The sequence below is a fragment of the Lathyrus oleraceus genome, chromosome 2 (assembly GCF_024323335.1).
Source record: "Lathyrus oleraceus cultivar Zhongwan6 chromosome 2, CAAS_Psat_ZW6_1.0, whole genome shotgun sequence".
NCBI lineage: Eukaryota > Viridiplantae > Streptophyta > Magnoliopsida > Fabales > Fabaceae > Lathyrus > Lathyrus oleraceus.
In genome coordinates, this window is record NC_066580.1 from 300220315 (window position 1) to 300239097 (window position 18783).

Genomic DNA, 18783 nt, shown 5'->3' on the forward strand with positions numbered 1-18783 from the left:
AACACACATCATGTACAAATTCATTACACATGTATCAACGACATAATCTCACACTACATTCATGACATCAATCATATAATCACATCACATCATAACATCATGAAAATTAACATATGTAATTATATATGCAAATGTACTCAATAACGAACTCATTACGCACGCAGTAGCATTCATGAACAGTCTGGTTCATCTCGCTCCCGATCCCCACCATAGGATCAGAGAACACCAAATTGTTACCACCACCATATGTAACGTTTCAATGATTCCCACCTGAAACCGACTACTCGCTCCTAATCCCCACCATAGGACCATATCACACCAAAACTGGACCGAAGCTCGTACACCATGATGCTGTTGGTGTGAGCCCTAGAGGTCAATACTTTTGGTACTTGTATCGAATTATTTATTAATAATAAAAGGCTTTTTCTTTATTATGGTTGTTTAATAAAGTCCCTGGAATAGATAGTCCGTTTAATGTATTAAATGTGAATTAATCATGAGAACACATTAAACATAAGGACACTATTCTTAAAGTATCCGTAGTCGAGCTTTAGTGTGAAGTGGGATAACATTAAAGCATTAAGACTATTATGTTTGTAGACTGATGATCACATCTCATGGATCATGGATAAAGAGTTATCAAATCTTAAACATAGGTATGAATATTAGGAGTAATATTTATACCGGATTGACCCATTGTGAGAATACTATATAGAAAGTTATGCAAGGTGTCATAAGTTATTCTCATGGTGATAATAGTGTATACCACTCTTCGACCTGAAACCACTATGGATCCTAGATGTAGAGTCGAGTGCTTTATTGCTGATCCAACGTTGTCCGTAACTGGATAACCATAAAGACAGTTGATGGGTACTCCACAAAGCATGCTGAGGGACATGAGTGTCCTAGATGGAATTTGCCCATCCTGCGTAACAGGATAAATGTCTATGGGCCCAATATTGAACTGGACAAGGGTGACACGGTCTATACCTTGTGTTCAATATAGACATAAGGGCAAAGGAAATTCGACAAGTTGAATAAGTCATTATATGGTCTGAAACAATCTCCTCGATAATGGAATAGGAAATTCGACAAGTTCATAACGTACATAGGTTTCACTAGATGCCAGTTCAACCATTATGTTTACCTCGGATTTTGACTTGGAAGTTCACTTGTTATTTTGTTGCTTTATGTGGATGACATCCTCATAGAAAACAACAATATTGAGGATTTTATGAAGGTTAAGGTTGAACTTGATAAGGAGTTCGACACAAAGGATCTGAGAGATGTCACTAGGACTTTTGGGATTGACATCAGGAGAGATAGAAAGCAGTTAAGATTATGCTTATCACAAGAGACATACATGAAGAAGATTCTCGACAAATTTGGTATGTCGAATTCAAATCCTATTGTAACACCGACAAATCCTCAATTCAAGCTGATTACGACTTAAAATCCTATGACTGAAGTCGAAAGAGCCTATATGAATAACATTCCATATGCTAGCATAATAGGTCATTTGATGTATGGTATGGTTTGTATGAGGCCAGACATAGCATACAAAGTGAGACTTGTAAGCAGGTATATGGAAAATCCTGGGAAGGCACACTGGCTTGAAGTGGATTTTGAGATACATAAAAGGGTCCCTGAGTAAGGTCATAGTTTATGGTGGATCCATGAGTGATGGCAAAGCCGAAGTCAAAGAATTTGTTGACTCTGATTATGCAGGATGTATGGATACCCAAAAATCTCTTTCTGGATATGTTTAAACAATATTTGGCGCATCAATCAATTGGAAAGCTTCTCTTCAGAATATTGTTGCCTTATCAACCAACGAGGCTGAATATATTTCCTTCACTAGAGCTATGAAAGAAGCATTGTGGCTTGAAGGGCTTGTCATGGAACTGAAACTTCAAGGTCAAGCTATCACTGTTAAATGTGATAGTCAAAGTGTGATACATCTATCAAAAAATTAAGCCTATCATGGGAGAACAAAGCACATTGATGTTAGGCTTCATTTCATCAGGGAGAAAATAAAAAATGGAGAAGTCAAAGTGATGGAGGTTTTGAAAGATCACAATGATGCACATATGTTTACCAAATCATTTCCAAGAAGCAAGTTCTTCCACTGTATGCAGTTGATAAAGCGATATAATGATAACTATCATGTTCCCTTGATGTTGTAGAGTTTGATTCAAGGTGGAGATTTGTGGTATTTTGGATCAAACTCTAGTCTCGGCAAGGGTAGCTTCATAAGAAGATGACCCCACTAGTGTATTTAACATACGCCAAGGCCCATCAGAGTCGTTGGGGGAGTATCTCACCCGCTAAAATGAAGCAACCATTACAATAGTCTGTCCAAATCAGGAAATGCTCGTATGAGCATTTCAAAATGGGCTTAGGGCAAGGCACTTTAAAGAATCCCGCACTCAAAGCTCTACGACGTATTTGTCAGAGGTAGTGACGCAAGCAGAATGATACATAAAAAGCGAGGTGAGCAATGTTTAAAAGAAGGCTCGTGATGCAAAAGAACACACTACCAACACAAACAACTCACAAAGAAACCAATACACGTCGCCCATGAGAGACATAATGTCGTTCAAGCAAAGTGGAAAGTCTATCGAAAGTTTAACTCCCTTGAATGCTTGTTGGGAGCAGATATGGCAAGACGTCCAACATATACATAATATCCCCAAAATATGAGTTCCCAAGACGGACGTCATAAGACCTGATCGTCATAGTTGGTGTAAGATCCCTAAGGTTAAGGGACATCAAACTGAAGATTGTTACCAACTCAAAAAGGAGTTAGAGCACCTCATTGAAAAAGTCATTTGAATAAATATATCATGGGAAACTATGCTAGAGGATCAGGAGAATCTAATTATCAAGGGCAATATTCCTCAGACAGTCTGGGATCCAAGAAGGAGAAGGATCCAACTAAAGGAAGCGATGAAAGATCCATTCACCACACCCTTAGCACCATTGTAGGAGGATTCTCTAAGGGAGGGGAGACCAGTCCCTCCCGCAAGGAACATGCTCATCAGGTTCTGGATGTTGATGGATCACCCATTGACTCCGAGGCAGGCGAGTTAGAAGCTCCATAGGCCAAGATTACCTTTTTTAAGAGGGATGCCATCGACATTCACCCACACAATGATGCCTATATATTTATCATTATTCGATGCGACGATTGTGAGATCAAATGAATCTTGATTGATCAAGGGAGCTCCACATACATCCTCTTCCTGGATGCATTTGAGAGGCTCCACTTGAATTTGGAGGGCCTAAAATCCTTTTAGGGATCATTGGTGGGGTTTTTCATGAGAACCGGTAAAGGTGAGTGGCTACATAACATTAAAGACCACCTTCGGAGCATGGGTGAATGCCAGGAAGGTCAATGTAAGATATCTAGTCATTTATGCACTCTCATCATATAACATGAACATATGTCAACTTGATTTTAACAACTTAGGGGATGCCCTATCCACCTCATATTTATGCAAGAAGTACCCGTTCTGAGATGGGCGGGTCAGTGTTATCTAGAGGAAATAGGAGATCGATATAAAATGCTATGTAGAAAGCTTTAAGCTAAAGAGGGTTAGAGCAGTAGGCGTGAACACCATGAGTATAAAGGCAGGAGTAAATCGAGAAAGTTCCCATTATGGAAGGCCTGACCAATTTAGACGAGGAGAACGTGAAGTTGGCATAGGAATATCTCTTATCACGAAATGATTTATAGGGGATGGACCACATGTATTTCATTTCATTTAATGTCTATTTGGTTTTGGCGAGTTATATTCTCGACCAGTTTTATTTAATGTTCAGAGAGGTTGATCATCGAATTTGTAGTATATTTTACTTGTGTAAAATCTTGTTTTTGTTTTTTGTTATTTATTACTACTTACGAGAGATAAAGTTTTTGGTTTGAATACATGAAATTTGTCACGTTCATAATATTGATTCTTACAAACACATGGGAGATTGTTTGAGTGAAAGAGAATGATCTCAAATTCATACTAGTTTGAATTGAATTCACGAACAATATTAGCATGGCGACTTAAGTGATGACAAACACACTTATATGAGTTACCAATTCCTTGTATCTTCTATTTATTATTTATTTAATTGTTTATCGATTGATTCAGATCATCTTTATACACATTATTTAAATATTGTATGTGATATCTTGTTTCTAATCAAATAAATTTTTTATATTATATTTTGTTTTAAATTAAGTGTAAAATAAAATATTATATTTAAATCATTTCATTAAATTTTTTATAATATATTGTATTTTTAATATTTAAAAAATAATATTTACAATCAAATGATAATCAACTACGTACGACCCATGTGAATTAACAAATATTTTCCTAATCATAAGGTACAATGTTATTTAGAAGTTCATACTAAGTATTAGTTCACTAAGATTAGAGGTAGATATATGGGTTAAAGGAGATGATGTTGAACATAAGCTATTTTTGATATAATTCTAAAAGATATCACCAAATAAGAATTATCAAATGATCCTAAGATTAATATAGTTATGCGCATTAGGAAACTACGTTTAGAAATGAAAAATATCATTGTGAGATCATAATAAATTACAACAACTAAATTGATTCCATTTTCTATTTTTTGTTAAAACTCTTTGTTTAAATGAGTCGATCCAAAAGATGATTGTCACTAACAATCTACACGAGTTTCCCAAAAAAAACTTTATCTAGTTCAACATCATGGAAGTTATTGTTTTCCAAAGTACCAACACGAGAAATTGTGAAACTTTGTACACTTTTGATTGAGTTATTGATTTGAAGAAAAGTTCAATGTATCTTAGCACACGATAAGGGTTACAGAAACTTATTTTATTTTAAGAGTGCACTTTAGCATGTTTCAATAAAAGTAAATCGAATATCATTACTTGACAATATCTACTTTTTTATAAAAGAGTCCGAAAAAAAGAAAGAGAAAATGTTTGCGTTTCTATTTAACAAAAAAACGTATCTATAATCATAAACTGAGTTTATAGATTTGATATTCTACACCCTATTAAATTACTAATAGATAGAATAACTTTATTTTTGGTGCAGTTTAGATAAGTTTTAAAAGAAAATTTTATCTTATTCAAAAATAAATTTATTTGTGTTTAGATTTGATTTTTTTGTTAATAAAATCTAATCCGATCCGATTTAGTTTCATGTGATTTAATTTAAATTGTTTTATGATTATCTAAATTATAAATTATATTTATTCTTAAAATTATAAAAAATATTAATAAATAATATATTTGATATAATATATAATATATTAAAAATTAATATTAACAAAATAAAAATAATCATTCATACAAATATAAAAATATTTAGTTTTTTTTTCGATTTTCAACTTTTAAAATCGGTTTTTGATTTGAAGATATTTAAATACACCATACAACACATAAAATAATTCACTATTTTTAATATTCCTTTTTTACAAGCATAACTTTTAATATTTTATACAGTGAACTTTTTAGCATTATACAAGAGTCAAAGTTGAAATTCAACGATCTGAATCAGATCTTGAATTATTTTTGGTATTAGTGCATTAAAATAAAAAGAAAGTCAAGATGTTTTAATGCATGAACATTGAATCATGGAGTGAAGTTCCAAGAAAATCCAGAATTGTGAAATCCATTGACAGAATATGTGAGCTAGTATTAGTAAGTTGGCATATTTAATGGGTGGAGTAAGATGCAAAATAAATCTGACAAATTGAAATGAAACCGTTACTATAACCAATGAACTGTTTCTGTTTCTGTTTCCTTTTCAGCAAAATAATTACGCAGCAACGGTAATTAGCAACCTTTTACTTTTAGCGGTATTTGCGCTGCCTTTTTTGTTTCTTTATTTTTAACATAACAGAGGGATCTCTAGATAATTACTATATTAGGATTTTTAAGTTAGAAAAATTAGTCACGATTACTATATTAATTTTGAATATTTTTATATTTTTATATTTTTATATTTATGCAGAAAATGTGAAATATGCGGAAATAAGATGAGAGAATGTTAAATAAATTTCACGGTGAAGATTGGAATGGTGTTTTCTATTTTTCCCCTGTCTATTGACATCCTAAAATAGATAGTATGTCTTTTTTTATGATTTAAAAAATCAATTTAAGTTTTTAAAATTAATTTTGCAAGAACCTATTAAAAATAAAAATAATTTCAAATTATTTTATAATAAATTAAAAGAGTAGTTTTGAGATATAATAATTTAAATATTTGTTATTAAAATTTCAACACAATAAAAAAATATTATTTTTAAAATATATCTTTTAAAATTATTTTTATGAGAAACTATAAATATAACTTTTGAGTTGAAATATTTTATTTCTAATAAAAATAAAAATATTTAAGATGATTTTTTATATCAAAAGTTAGTTAAAATAATATTCATTTGAATTTTTTTTAAAATAATCTTTTATTTTTAACAAAAATATATAATATTCTAAAAATGATTGTTCTCAATTGGAATCATCTTTATTTTTCAAATAATATAAAAAGATGACATTAAATAATGACAATCAACCATCATTAACTTTTCCTCCCTCTAATCTCTCTATGTTTGTCTATCTTTAAATAGTTTGTCTATTTTCGAATATAATATTTTCTCATTGAAATAAACAACATCTTACTTGAAACATTTGGTTTGATTTTCTTCTTATAACTTATATTAAATAATAAATTTAATTGGATTTTTATTTTAATAATTTATTTATTTAATTGATATGGCTCAATTATTTTAACCACAATCAAACTTTATTTCACTAAATGGATTCTATTACTATATGCCGCATCTTGAAATATATGATCCTTCGCGATGGTCGCAGAAAAAATAATTTGAACAGAGTCGTCGTCGAACTTTATTTATTACAAAGAATAAAAGAGAAAATATCGATAAAATCCTCAAAAGAAAATAAAATAGTCGTCGCAACCAAATTCGGATTCAGGAGTCGATTACGCAAGGGGAATGTATTAGCACCCCTCACGTCCGTTGTACTCAACGAGAACCTTTTAGTTAGATTTGTGATTGAATGTTAGCTTATGTCAATTATTTTCTTCAAATAATAAGAGTGTAAAAGGAAAAGAAAAAGGAGTCGCAAAAATATTTTTATTAGGGTGCTTGACGAGATTATGGGTCTCGCTCCTACGTATCCTCAGGTGCAATAAGGAACTCAAAGCTTCGTAGTTCGGGGGAAGACAAAATATATTTTTGGTGTTTTTTGTTATAGTGCTTGACGAGACGTGAATCTCGCTCCTACGTATCACCAAGTGCGAATGAGAACTCAAAGCTATGTAGTTCTTGATAGCAAATAGTGTTAGTTGATTGATTTTAGAGGACAGATGTTTAGGTCACATTCTAATGGTTAAACGTTGACTTGTTTGCTAGTGGATGAGAGACTTAGCATTTTTTTGTTTTGCGATAGAAGGGATCTTGTTTGATGGCATTATAGCAGTTTAAATATTTAGTTGTATGCTCGTGCATGGGAGACTTAAGCGTTAGGTTGTGCACACGTTAGAAAAGACTAAATAATGCCCGTTTGTGAAATGGTTTCGATCGCACAGAGGCGAGAAAAAGAGGTTTGATTGGTTGAGTGTTTTGTTGTATGACGATTACTCGGATATTTGAGTAAGGAAACTCATATCCAAATAATCGAGGAGTGGAATAGAAGACTCTAGACCATTTCCCTTTTCATCCTTAATTGCGAAAGGATTTAGATATTGTTAGGGTATTTTGATTGGACGACGAATACTCGAATGGTCGAGTAAGGAAACTCGCATCCAAGTACTCGGGAAAAGGAATAATGATAAAGAAGACTCTAGACCACTCTCTTTTTCGTCCAAGTTATTATGAATCAGATTGGAAGTTTTTTAATGGATGACGATTACTCAAATGGTCGAGTAAGAGAACTCGTATCCAAGCAATCGATGAGAGGAATCGAAGGCTCAAGATCATCTCCCTTTTCATCTTTAATGAAAGAGTTTAGATATTGTTAACATATTTTAGATAAACGATGGATACTTGAATAACCGAGTAAGGAAACTCGTATCCAAGTATTCAGGGAAGGAAATAGAAGGCTCTAAACCACTTCCTTTTTCGTCTAAGTTATTATAAAAATGATTTGGATTTGATCGAATTAGGAATGTTTAAGAGATGACAATGGTTTGAATAGTCGAGTAAGGGAACTCATACCCAAAAAATTGAGGAGAGGAATCGAAGACTTGAGACCATCCCCTTTTCATCTTTAATGAAATGGTGTTCAATCGTGATTAGGTGTTTTGATTTTTTTTGGAAAAACTGCACTCGATATTGATCCTACGAAGATTGAAGCGGTATCTCAATGGGAAGCTCCTAAGTCTGTTGCTGAGATTAGAAGTTTCCTTGGTCTGGCTGGTTATTATAGGAAGTTCATTGAAGGATTCTCTAAGTTGTCGTTACCATTGACGCAGTTGACTAGGAAAGGTCAAGCTTTCATTTGGACTTCGCAGTGTGAAGCGAACTTTCAAGAGCTTAAGAGAAGATTGACTACGGCTCCTATTTTGATTTTACCGGATCCGTTAGAACCTCTCGTTGTGTATTGTGATGCTTCTTTGTTGGGTTTAGGAGGTGTTTTGATGCAAAAAGGGCAAGTGGTAGCTTATGCTTCAAGGCAACTTAAAGTTCATGAGAGGAATTATCCGACGCATGATTTAGAGTTGGCCGCCGTTGTGTTTGCGTTGAAGCTTTGGAGACATTATTTGTTTGGATCGAGGTTTGATGTGTTTAGTGATCACAAGAGTTTGAAGTACTTGTTCGATCAGAAAGAATTGAATATGAGGCAAAGGAGATGGTTGGAATTCTTGAAAGATTATGATTTTGGTTTGAATTATCATCCCGGAAAGGCGAATGTTGTAGCCGATGCATTGAGTAGGAAGTCATTGCACATGTCTATGTTGATGATTCGAGAGTTTGAATTGTTGGAGCAATTTAGAGATTTGAGTTTGGTTTGTGAAGAGACGCCTTCGTGTGTTAAGCTTGGTATGTTGAAGCTTACGTGTGGCATTCTTGACGAGATTAGAGAAGGTCAGAAGTCAGATTTGAAATTAGTCGATGTTATGACATTGATTAATCAAGGCAAAGGTGGTGACTTTCGGATTGATGGGAATGGTATCATGAGGTGTCGTGATCGAGTTTGTGTTCCGGACGTTGCGGATTTAAGAAAGAGGATTCTCGAGGAAGGGCATAGAAGTGGTTTGAGTATTCATCCTGGTGCTACTAAAATGTATCTAGACTTGAGAAAGATGTTTTGGTGGCAAGGTATGAAGAAGGATGTAGCGGAATTTGTGTATGCATGTTTGACTTGTCAAAAGTCAAAGATTGAACATCAAAAGTCGTCTGGTTTGATGCAACCGTTATCTATTCCCGAGTGGAAGTGGGATAGTGTCTCTATGGATTTTGTTTCGGGTTTGCCGAGAACATCGAGTAATTGTGAGGCGATTTGGGTCGTTGTGGACAGGTTGACGAAATATGCTCATTTTATTCCGATGAGGATGGATTATTCGATGGAGAGACTTGCTAAGTTGTACATCGAGAGGATTGTGTGTTGCATGGCATTCCGTCGAGCATTGTTTCGGATAGAGATCCGAGGTTCACTTCGAGATTTTGGGAAGGTTTGCAAAGTGCTTTAGGGACGAAGTTGCGTTTGAGTTCGGCATATCATCCTCAAACTGATGGTCAAACGGAGAGGACTATTCAATCACTTGAAGATCTTTTGAGGTCTTGTGTTTTAGAACAAGGAGGAAATTGGGATAGTTTCTTGCCTTTGATCAAGTTTACGTATAACAACAGTTTCCATTCGAGTATTGGAATGGCACATTTTGAGGCTCTTTATGGCAGAAGGTGTAGAACTCCTTTATGTTGGCACGAATCGGGAGAGAGTGTCGTGGTTGGACCCGAGTTGATTCAAGAGACTACGAATAAGATTAAGATGATCCAAGAGAAGATGAAGGCTTCTCAGAGTCGTCAAAAGAGTTATCATGATAAGAGGAGGAAGGCTCTTGAGTTTGAGAAAGATGAGCATGTGTTTCTCCGAGTTACGCCAATAACGGGTGTTGGTAGAGCTTTGAAGTCGCGTAAGTTGACGCCGCGTTTCATTGGTCCTTATCAGATTTCCGAGAGGGTAGGTGAAGTGGCATATCGGATTGCATTACCACCGTCACTTTCTAATCTTCATGATGTGTTCCATGTGTCTCAATTAAGGAGGTACATTGCGGATCCATCGCATGTTGTTCTAGTAGATGATGTTCAAGTGCGGGATAATTTGACGGTTGATACATCACCTATGCGAATTGAAGATCGAAAAGTGAAGAAGCTTCGTGGTAAGGAGATTGCTTTGGTGAAAGTGATATGAGGCAGAGCCGCCAATGGCAATATTACTTGGGAACTCGAGGATAAGATGAAGGAATCGTATCCGGAGTTGTTCGTTTGAGGTAAATTTTCGAGGCCGAAAATCTTTTAAATGGGGGAGAGTTGTAACAACCCAATTTTAGTATTTATTTCTTATATTATTATTATTATTATATTTTATTTTATTTATTTAGAGCGTTAATTAATTAATTGGTTGTTAGGTAGTATACTAATTGATTATATTAATTAATTTGGTGTGTTAATTAATTATTTAGTTGATATGAGATATAATGAATAATTGAATTAATTAACTTGGTGTGCATATTGAGTTGGTTTAATTTATTTGAAGTAAATAGAGATATTATAATACTAGGTATTATTGGGCCTAATAATTAAATTAGAGGTATCATTCTTTAAGCCCAAATATAATACTAGGATATAAGAGGTGAGGAGAGTGAGGAGTAGGGTTATTTTGATCATTTGACGGCAACAGAGAAAGAAAAGAGGAAAAGTAAGGAGAAGAGGGGAAGAACAAGAGAGAAGCTAAGGTGTCCAGAAAATTGAAGAGGTAAGGGGGAAAATCCTTATTATTATGGGTTAGTATGATTGGGCCAATGGGTAGAAATATGTTTACGTTGAAATCCCTAAATTTCATGGTTTTTGGAATTGTTAGGTTTTGATGAGTATTCTTGAATTGTGGTGATTTAATTGTGTTAAAACTGAAAATTAACTTTATATACTTAGAGTATTGTATGAGTTATAATTTTCTGAGCGTTTGGCTTTTTACGGAATCAAAATCGGAGGTCCGAAAGTCCTCCAACGATGAAAAACGCAGAAAATTCTGCATTCTGTTTTGCGTTAACCGGTTACCCTACGAGCGTTAACCGGTTACTTGCTAAAAATCTGCGCAGGAAATTGCATTCTTTTTTGCGTTAACCGGTTACCCTACGAGCGTTAACCGGTTACTTGCTAAAAACCTGCCCAGAAGTTGATTCTGTTTTGTGTTAACCGGTTACCCTGAGAGCGTTAACCGGTTACTTGCTAAAAATCTGCCTAGGAAATTGCATTCTGTTTTATGTTAACCGGTTACCCTGAGAGCGTTAACCGGTTACTTGCTGTTGAAAAATGAAAATTTGAGATTTTAAAAGTTGTATTCATTTTGAAATGAAATCTAAGTGTGCGTATTTGATAATTAGCCTATAATTGTGAATGATATATTGTTATGAATGTGTATATGTACCATTGATGGATAATTCATAGAGTTGAATTATGATGATATGTGGAATGTTAAGATGGTAGAGATGATCTTAATTGCATATGTGTTGGTATTTGTACATTCATTCATGGCATGGTCGGCTTCATAGTGGAAGCGGTGAAACTGTGGGTTCATATGGTAATAGACGTTGATCCTTGAATGGAAATAGGCGTAGCAGATGTTGATCCTTAATTGGAAATAGACGTAGTGGATTTGATCTTGTCCGGATCGGAAGTGTGGCTTGGATTCTAGATATTGAATCGGAAAGCGGTGAAACGTTGGATTCACATTGCGGTACCACATGCATAGAGTCACGTGTCTTGCATTGAGTCACATTAGAGTTATGTGATAATTGAATGTTTGCATTGATGTGATTGTGAGGTGTGTATGAGATATCGTAATTGAATTTGGTGATGTTTGGATACATAATTTGGCAAAATATGTGATTGTGTGATAATTGTAGTTATGTGTATAATTGGGAATATAGTATTGGATCGTAATATTATACTCCCTGAGTTTTTATGTGTGCTTGAAACATGTGAAATAAATGTTGGTTAATATTATTGACATGGTTATACAAGGTGTGATGAATTCCGTTCATTGTTGATTTAATCATTGTGCTTTATTATACTTCTTCATAATGATTTGAATTCTCACCCTTCTGTTTGAATGTTGCTTTACATGGCATCGTGCAGATACTCCAGAGTAGTATTGCGGAAGTAAGTGGGCGGTAACTCACTCGAGATTAGCTGGAGAGTTCCGGTGCCTTGCTTTAGAGACTAAGTAGTGAGTCAATGCTCTGGTCATATAACACGGGGTAGATTGGTAGTATTAAACTCATATCTGATTTAGATATGTATTATGTTATTACTTGTGAACATGTTTATTTGAAAATTGAGGTTTGAGAGGCCATAGTGCCAAATATTCTGGATATGGTTTTATTTATCTTGAGGAGATTATTGAGAGATGATCATGGTATGGGACACGGATCATTTTATGAAATACATGAGTATTCATTATTTTCCGTTGCGAACGCATATTCTTGAATATTCATGATAAGTGAAATGTGTTATTTTAAATGACCAGGTGTATTGTATATTGATGATGAATGATATTGGGTTTTGAAAGCTTTTAGTTTTTGAAAACGTCGATGTGACGCCCTTTCGTTTATATGCGTGCTTATTTACTCTGATTATATGTTAAGTATTTTGGGGTAGAAAAAGAGGTGTTACAGGATACATTGGATTCTTTGCTTGCTTGCATTCTGACAAGTTAAACTTCTTCAGAAGTTCCCTTGTACACTTGCTCTGATGAATGTATGTTCCTTATAAATGTTGATCAATCTGGATTCCCATAAATAACCTGAGTTCTCCCATCAGACTCATTTCTAATTCTTCCTGCATTGACTTAGCAAAATCCCTGCACAACGAAGCATTAGCAGAACCAAAAATAATATCATCAACATAAAATTGCAGAACCAGAATATCATTCTTAAAGGTTTTGAAAAAGATAGTTGTGTCCACTTCCCCTATAGTGAAATCATTTTCCAAAAGGAAGTTACTTAGTCTATCATACCAAGCTCTTGGAGCTTGCTTCAGACCATATAACGACTTTTTCAGTTTAAAAACAAAATCTAGATTTTGAGAACTTTCAAAACCAGGTGGTTGGTGCATATGCACTTCCTCAGAAATGTATCCATTTAAGAATGTACTCTTAACATCCATATGATAAATGATTATATTATGATTGACTGCAAAAGAGATTAAAATACGAATAAACTCTAACCTGGCAATTGGAGCAAAGGTTTATGTATATAGTTTATACCTTCTTGTTGACTATAACCTTGTACTACCAGTCGAGCCTTGTTTCTAACGACCTCACCTTTCTCATTGATCTTGTTTCTAAAAACCCACATGGTTCCAATAATATGAAAGCCTTTTAGTTTATGAACAAGATCCCATACGTCATTCTTGGTGAATTAATTCAGTTCTTCTTGCAAAGCCAGAATCTATTCATTATCCAGAAGAGCTTCATCAATAGATGTAGGCTCTACCAGAGATACCAATCCCAGAAGAGTCTCTTCAGAAGGTTTGAATGAAGATCTAGTTCTGACTAGAGCGTCTTTATCTCCCAAAATTATTTCGTCATAATGAGAAGTTCTTGGTCTACACTTCTTCTGAAGAGTTGGACCAACGACAACTTCTGGTTGAGTCGCTTATGGGTTTTTTGCTTCAGATTCTTTAGATTTGCCTTCTGAGTCTTTTTCTCCATAATCATTATCCTTGGATTCCGAAAGATTGATCTTCAAATCTGCAAATTTCTCAACTAGCTTTGACTTTTCAGAGCCAAGCTTATCATTGAATCTAACATGAATTGATTCTTCAACAATTTGTGTCTCAGTGTTAAAAACTATGTGTCCTTTAGAACGTTCAGAAAATCCTAACAATAAGCACTTATGTGCCTTAGAATCAAACTTGCCAAGATTCTCTTTAGTGTTCAACATAAAACACTCACAACCAAAAGGATGAAAGTAAGAAATATCATGCTTTCTGTTCTTCCACAATTCATAGGGAGTCTTACCCATAATAGGTCTAATAGAAATCATGTTCTGAATATAACACGCGGTGTTAACTGCTTCTGGCCATAAATGCCTAGCCATATCCGTTTCTTGGATCATGGTACGAACCATTTCTTGCAAAGTCTTATTCTTCCTTTTTACAACTCCATTTTGTTGTGGAGTTCTCGGACAGGAGAAATCATGGAAAATACCATTTGAATCAAAAATATTTTCAAAATGTTTATTTTCAAATTCGCCACCATGATCACTTCTAACTTTGACTATTTTGCAATTAATTTTTGTTTGCACTAGTGAGCAGGAAGTAGAGAACACAAAATGTAACTCATCCCTGTGTTTCAAGAACTTTACCCATATCCATCGACTATAGTCATCAAAGATGACCAATCCATACTTCTTTCCATTGATAGAGGCAGTTTCACTGGTCCAAACAAATCAATATGCATAAGTTCTAACAGTCTAGAGGTAGAAACAATAGTTTTTGCTTTAAAATATGTTTTAGAAAACTTTCCTTTTCTACATGCTTCACAAAGAGCATCTTAAGCAAACTTTAAGTTGGGTAAGCCTCTGACTAATCCAACATGATTTAGCTGAGAAATCTTTTTTATGCTAACATGGCCCAAATGCAACATAATTACATCGCTTCCTAGGTTCATTTTCTCTGAGCTCAATCTCGTGGCTTCTTAAAGAACTAATAAGTTCTTCAAGACTAATACTATTAAGATCCTTTGCCAGCTTCAAAGTAGTTATCGTATGTCTCCATTTTTTAGGGAGACTTCTGATTATCTTCTTGACATGATCAGCTGTATAGTATCTTTTATCCATAACTTCCAGTCTTGCAACAAGCATCTAAAACCTTGAGAACATAGTCTCAACTGTTTCATCATCCTCCATTCTTAATGCCTTGCACTTCTAGATTAAGGCCAAGGCCTTTGTCTCTTTTACTTGAGCATTCCCCTCATGAGTCATCCTCAGAGAGTCAAAAATGGATTTGGCAGAATATCTGTTTGTTATCTTCTCATACTCAGTATAAGAGATAACATTTAGTAGTATAGTTTTATCCTTGTGACGATTTTTGAAATCCTTCTTTTGTTGATCAATCATAGCACTTCTTGTTATATTGTTTCCTTCAGCATTAATTGGGTAAACATAGCCATCGACTACAAGATCCCAGAGATCAACATCGTAATCAAGAAATAAACTTTCTATTCTATCTTTCCAATAATAAAAATTCAAACCATCAAAGATTGGTGGTTTTGCACTGTAGTGATCTCTCTAATTGTTGTTAACAATGTTAGAAGCATTAGCAGCGACCATCGTTTCTCACACAAAATTGGATCGATATTGAAAACGGTGAAGTGTTGATAAATCTTTTATCATAATCAAAACCGGAGCTCTGATGCCAATTGAAGGTGTGAAAAACACAAGAAAGGGGGGGGGGGGGGGGTTTGAATTGGGTTTTACAAAACAAAATCTTTTTGCCAACTCAAGAACACCACTTAAATATTAATAACAAAGAGATAAAAACACATGTATTTTTATCCTGGTTCGCTTGAAAATCAAAGCTACTCCAGGCCACCCACAATGTGATTTTGCCTAATACACAAAGACTTAATCCACTATAATCAACTAATTATAATAATCACAAATAATAACCTTCTTTGTCTTCTCAAGGATCCGACTATACCCTAGTCTCCTTAAGGACTCACAAAGAACAACTTTCTTTGTCTTCTTAAGAATTTGACTATATCCTAGTCTCCTTAAGGAATCAAACAAATAGTTTAAATAATATTTTGTATGTTACAAGTTGCTTCTACACAAGAAAATTTTACACAAATGATAAACAAATATTTATAGAATAAAATGTATAGAAAAATGATAGCTTTTCACAAATAAACTTTGTCAACTTTTGCAATGCTTCGGTATTCTTCAGTCTTTTTCTTCAAGTCTCCAATTCCTACTTATATAGAATAAGAAGAATACCATTGGAGGGAAAATGGGGAAACCAAATAGAGTCGTTGCTCACTGTTGGATGGTGAAAGGAGTGATATTGTGTACCGTCCTTCGCCCACAAATTCAGTGACATGTGTGATGTATAATACAGTCCTTGCCCATGAAATCATGTAGTGGAAATAATATTTGTTTTGTACTATGTAGTATTTGATCACGTACCCATTTGATCTTATCTTCAATTTCATTTACTTTTGATAAAAGTTAATGAAGCATGAAATGAAGAAACATAAAGCTGGATTCAGAAACTTTAGAATCTTCAGTCAGAACCTTGATAGTGTCAGCAATCTTACTTGAGATCTTCAATATCTTTAGAATCTTTAGGGTATACAGTAAGAACCTTGATAACCACAACATCTGGATTGAGATCTTCAGAATCTTCAGATAAGTAACAAAACTTCACAAGCTTGTCATTCTTCAGAAGCTTGATAATCAGAGTCACGTCCAGAAGCAAAAGTGGAAAGAATGTTGCGGCGACAACATGGTGTCTCTTCAGAAACTTCTCAGGAGTGAATCAGATAAAAGCAGAAAGAACATTGTAACAATAACTTGATAACTTTAAGAACTTCTCATGATTATCGCAAAAGCGGAATTTGGAACATAATTGTTCAAAAACGGATGAAGTTGCATGTCATATACTCCGAATCAGAACTGGCTGTTAAAGCTACATAATAACAAACCATTAGGGTACCAAAATTGTTCTCACACAAATACAACATCGTTATCATCAAAACTCAAGGTATATATGCATAACCAAATCTTGTTATAACAATCTCCCCCTTTTTGATGATGACAAAAACATGTATTTTGATTAACAATTTTGTACATGGTAATCACATAAGGATACATCTTACAGAAACACAAAGCTCCCCATGAGATGTATAATCCTATAAAGATAAAATTAGAATGAAAGAGCACTTTCCTGATTAAACTTTTACAAGTACCAGAATGATCTTACATCAGAATCTGGTTTGTATTCAGAAATTGCTTGATATTGTCTAGAGCATTGGTTTGTTAACATAAACATTCTGATGAGATTTACTTCAGGAACTTTGTTGAATTCTTTTGAAGAAGCTTCAGATCCTGGTTATCTTTAGAATCTTGAATTCTGACTCTCTTTGAATTTTTCTTTCAGAGCTTGATTACCATGGAATTTTGAATATTGATGCTAAGTTCAGAGTCTGGTTTTCAAAACCTTGAAGACTTGATACTTGATTTTGGTTCCTGGTTGAGATCTTTCTTAATCATCAACGTGAAATTTTTTCGGACTCAGATAATATGTCATTTCTTCAGAAATTGGTAACTTACGTTCTGATCTTACAAACTTCTGATGCTTTGAACTTAACCCTGCAAAACAATTAACAAACTATTCTTCGAAGTAGTTTTTAGCAGAAATATTAAACAGTGTTTGTATTCTTATTCAAGAATATAGGCATGTCAAAATCAAATTATGATTTTTCCCCTTAGATATGTTTATCCCCCTTTGTCATCAATAAAAAAGACATAGACAAAAGAAATAAAATAAAAGTTATGGAAAGAAACAAACATGATTTTTATTAAGTAGTGCCAAAAGGAAGAAAAAGATACAATTGATAAAAAGACGAAAATACAAAGAAAAACATAATAGAAATGCAACAAGTACTCAAACTAACAAAAAAAGGCACACACACACACAGAGATACACACACACATACACACACACACACACTCACACACACAACACACACACAACACACACACACACACACACACACACGCACGCACACACACACTTAGACAGAAATAAAAAGCACACATATGTGCAAAGACTATTATTGAAAACTAAGAGTTTTGGGAAGGAGGAGGAGGCGAAACATTTGGGTAGTCATCCAGTAGATTTAAGGGATCCACCAACAAATCAACATTATCTTCGAGACATATCTCCTGTTGATTCTAAGTGTTGGCAGCAATTTTGGTAAAACAAAGAGTGTTCACAAGATGTTATGTGTGATGTCTTAACATGAGATATCCTATGTACCTGCTGAAGTTCAAGAACTTGTTCAGGCAGAATTGTTTCAGAATGCCATATACAATGCCATGGCTTCTAATATTGGATGTACCTGCTGAAGCTTAAATGAAAGACATGTTCATGCATGATTGTTTCAAGATGTCATACACAAGGTCATGGCATCTGATATGGTTGTACCTGCTGGAAGTTATAAAAGGAATTATTGGATTATGCAAGATTTTTCCAGGATGTCAGACCCGATGTCATGACATCCTGTACACAGAACATTCAGTATGAATGTCTGGTGTTTTGTGATTGCACAATTAATGACAATCTTTGTATGATTGAAGATCTGATTAGCTGGCGCATTCAATCATGGATTACAACCTGTTTTACTTATTTTCCAAGGAGATCTAACCAGCTGTTATAAAAAGATTTGATTGGAAAATAGATTTAGGGTTTTCAAGATGTCCAAGCCCAGCTGAAAGCTTCTATAAAAAGGGACTTAGAAAACCTGTTTTACAACAC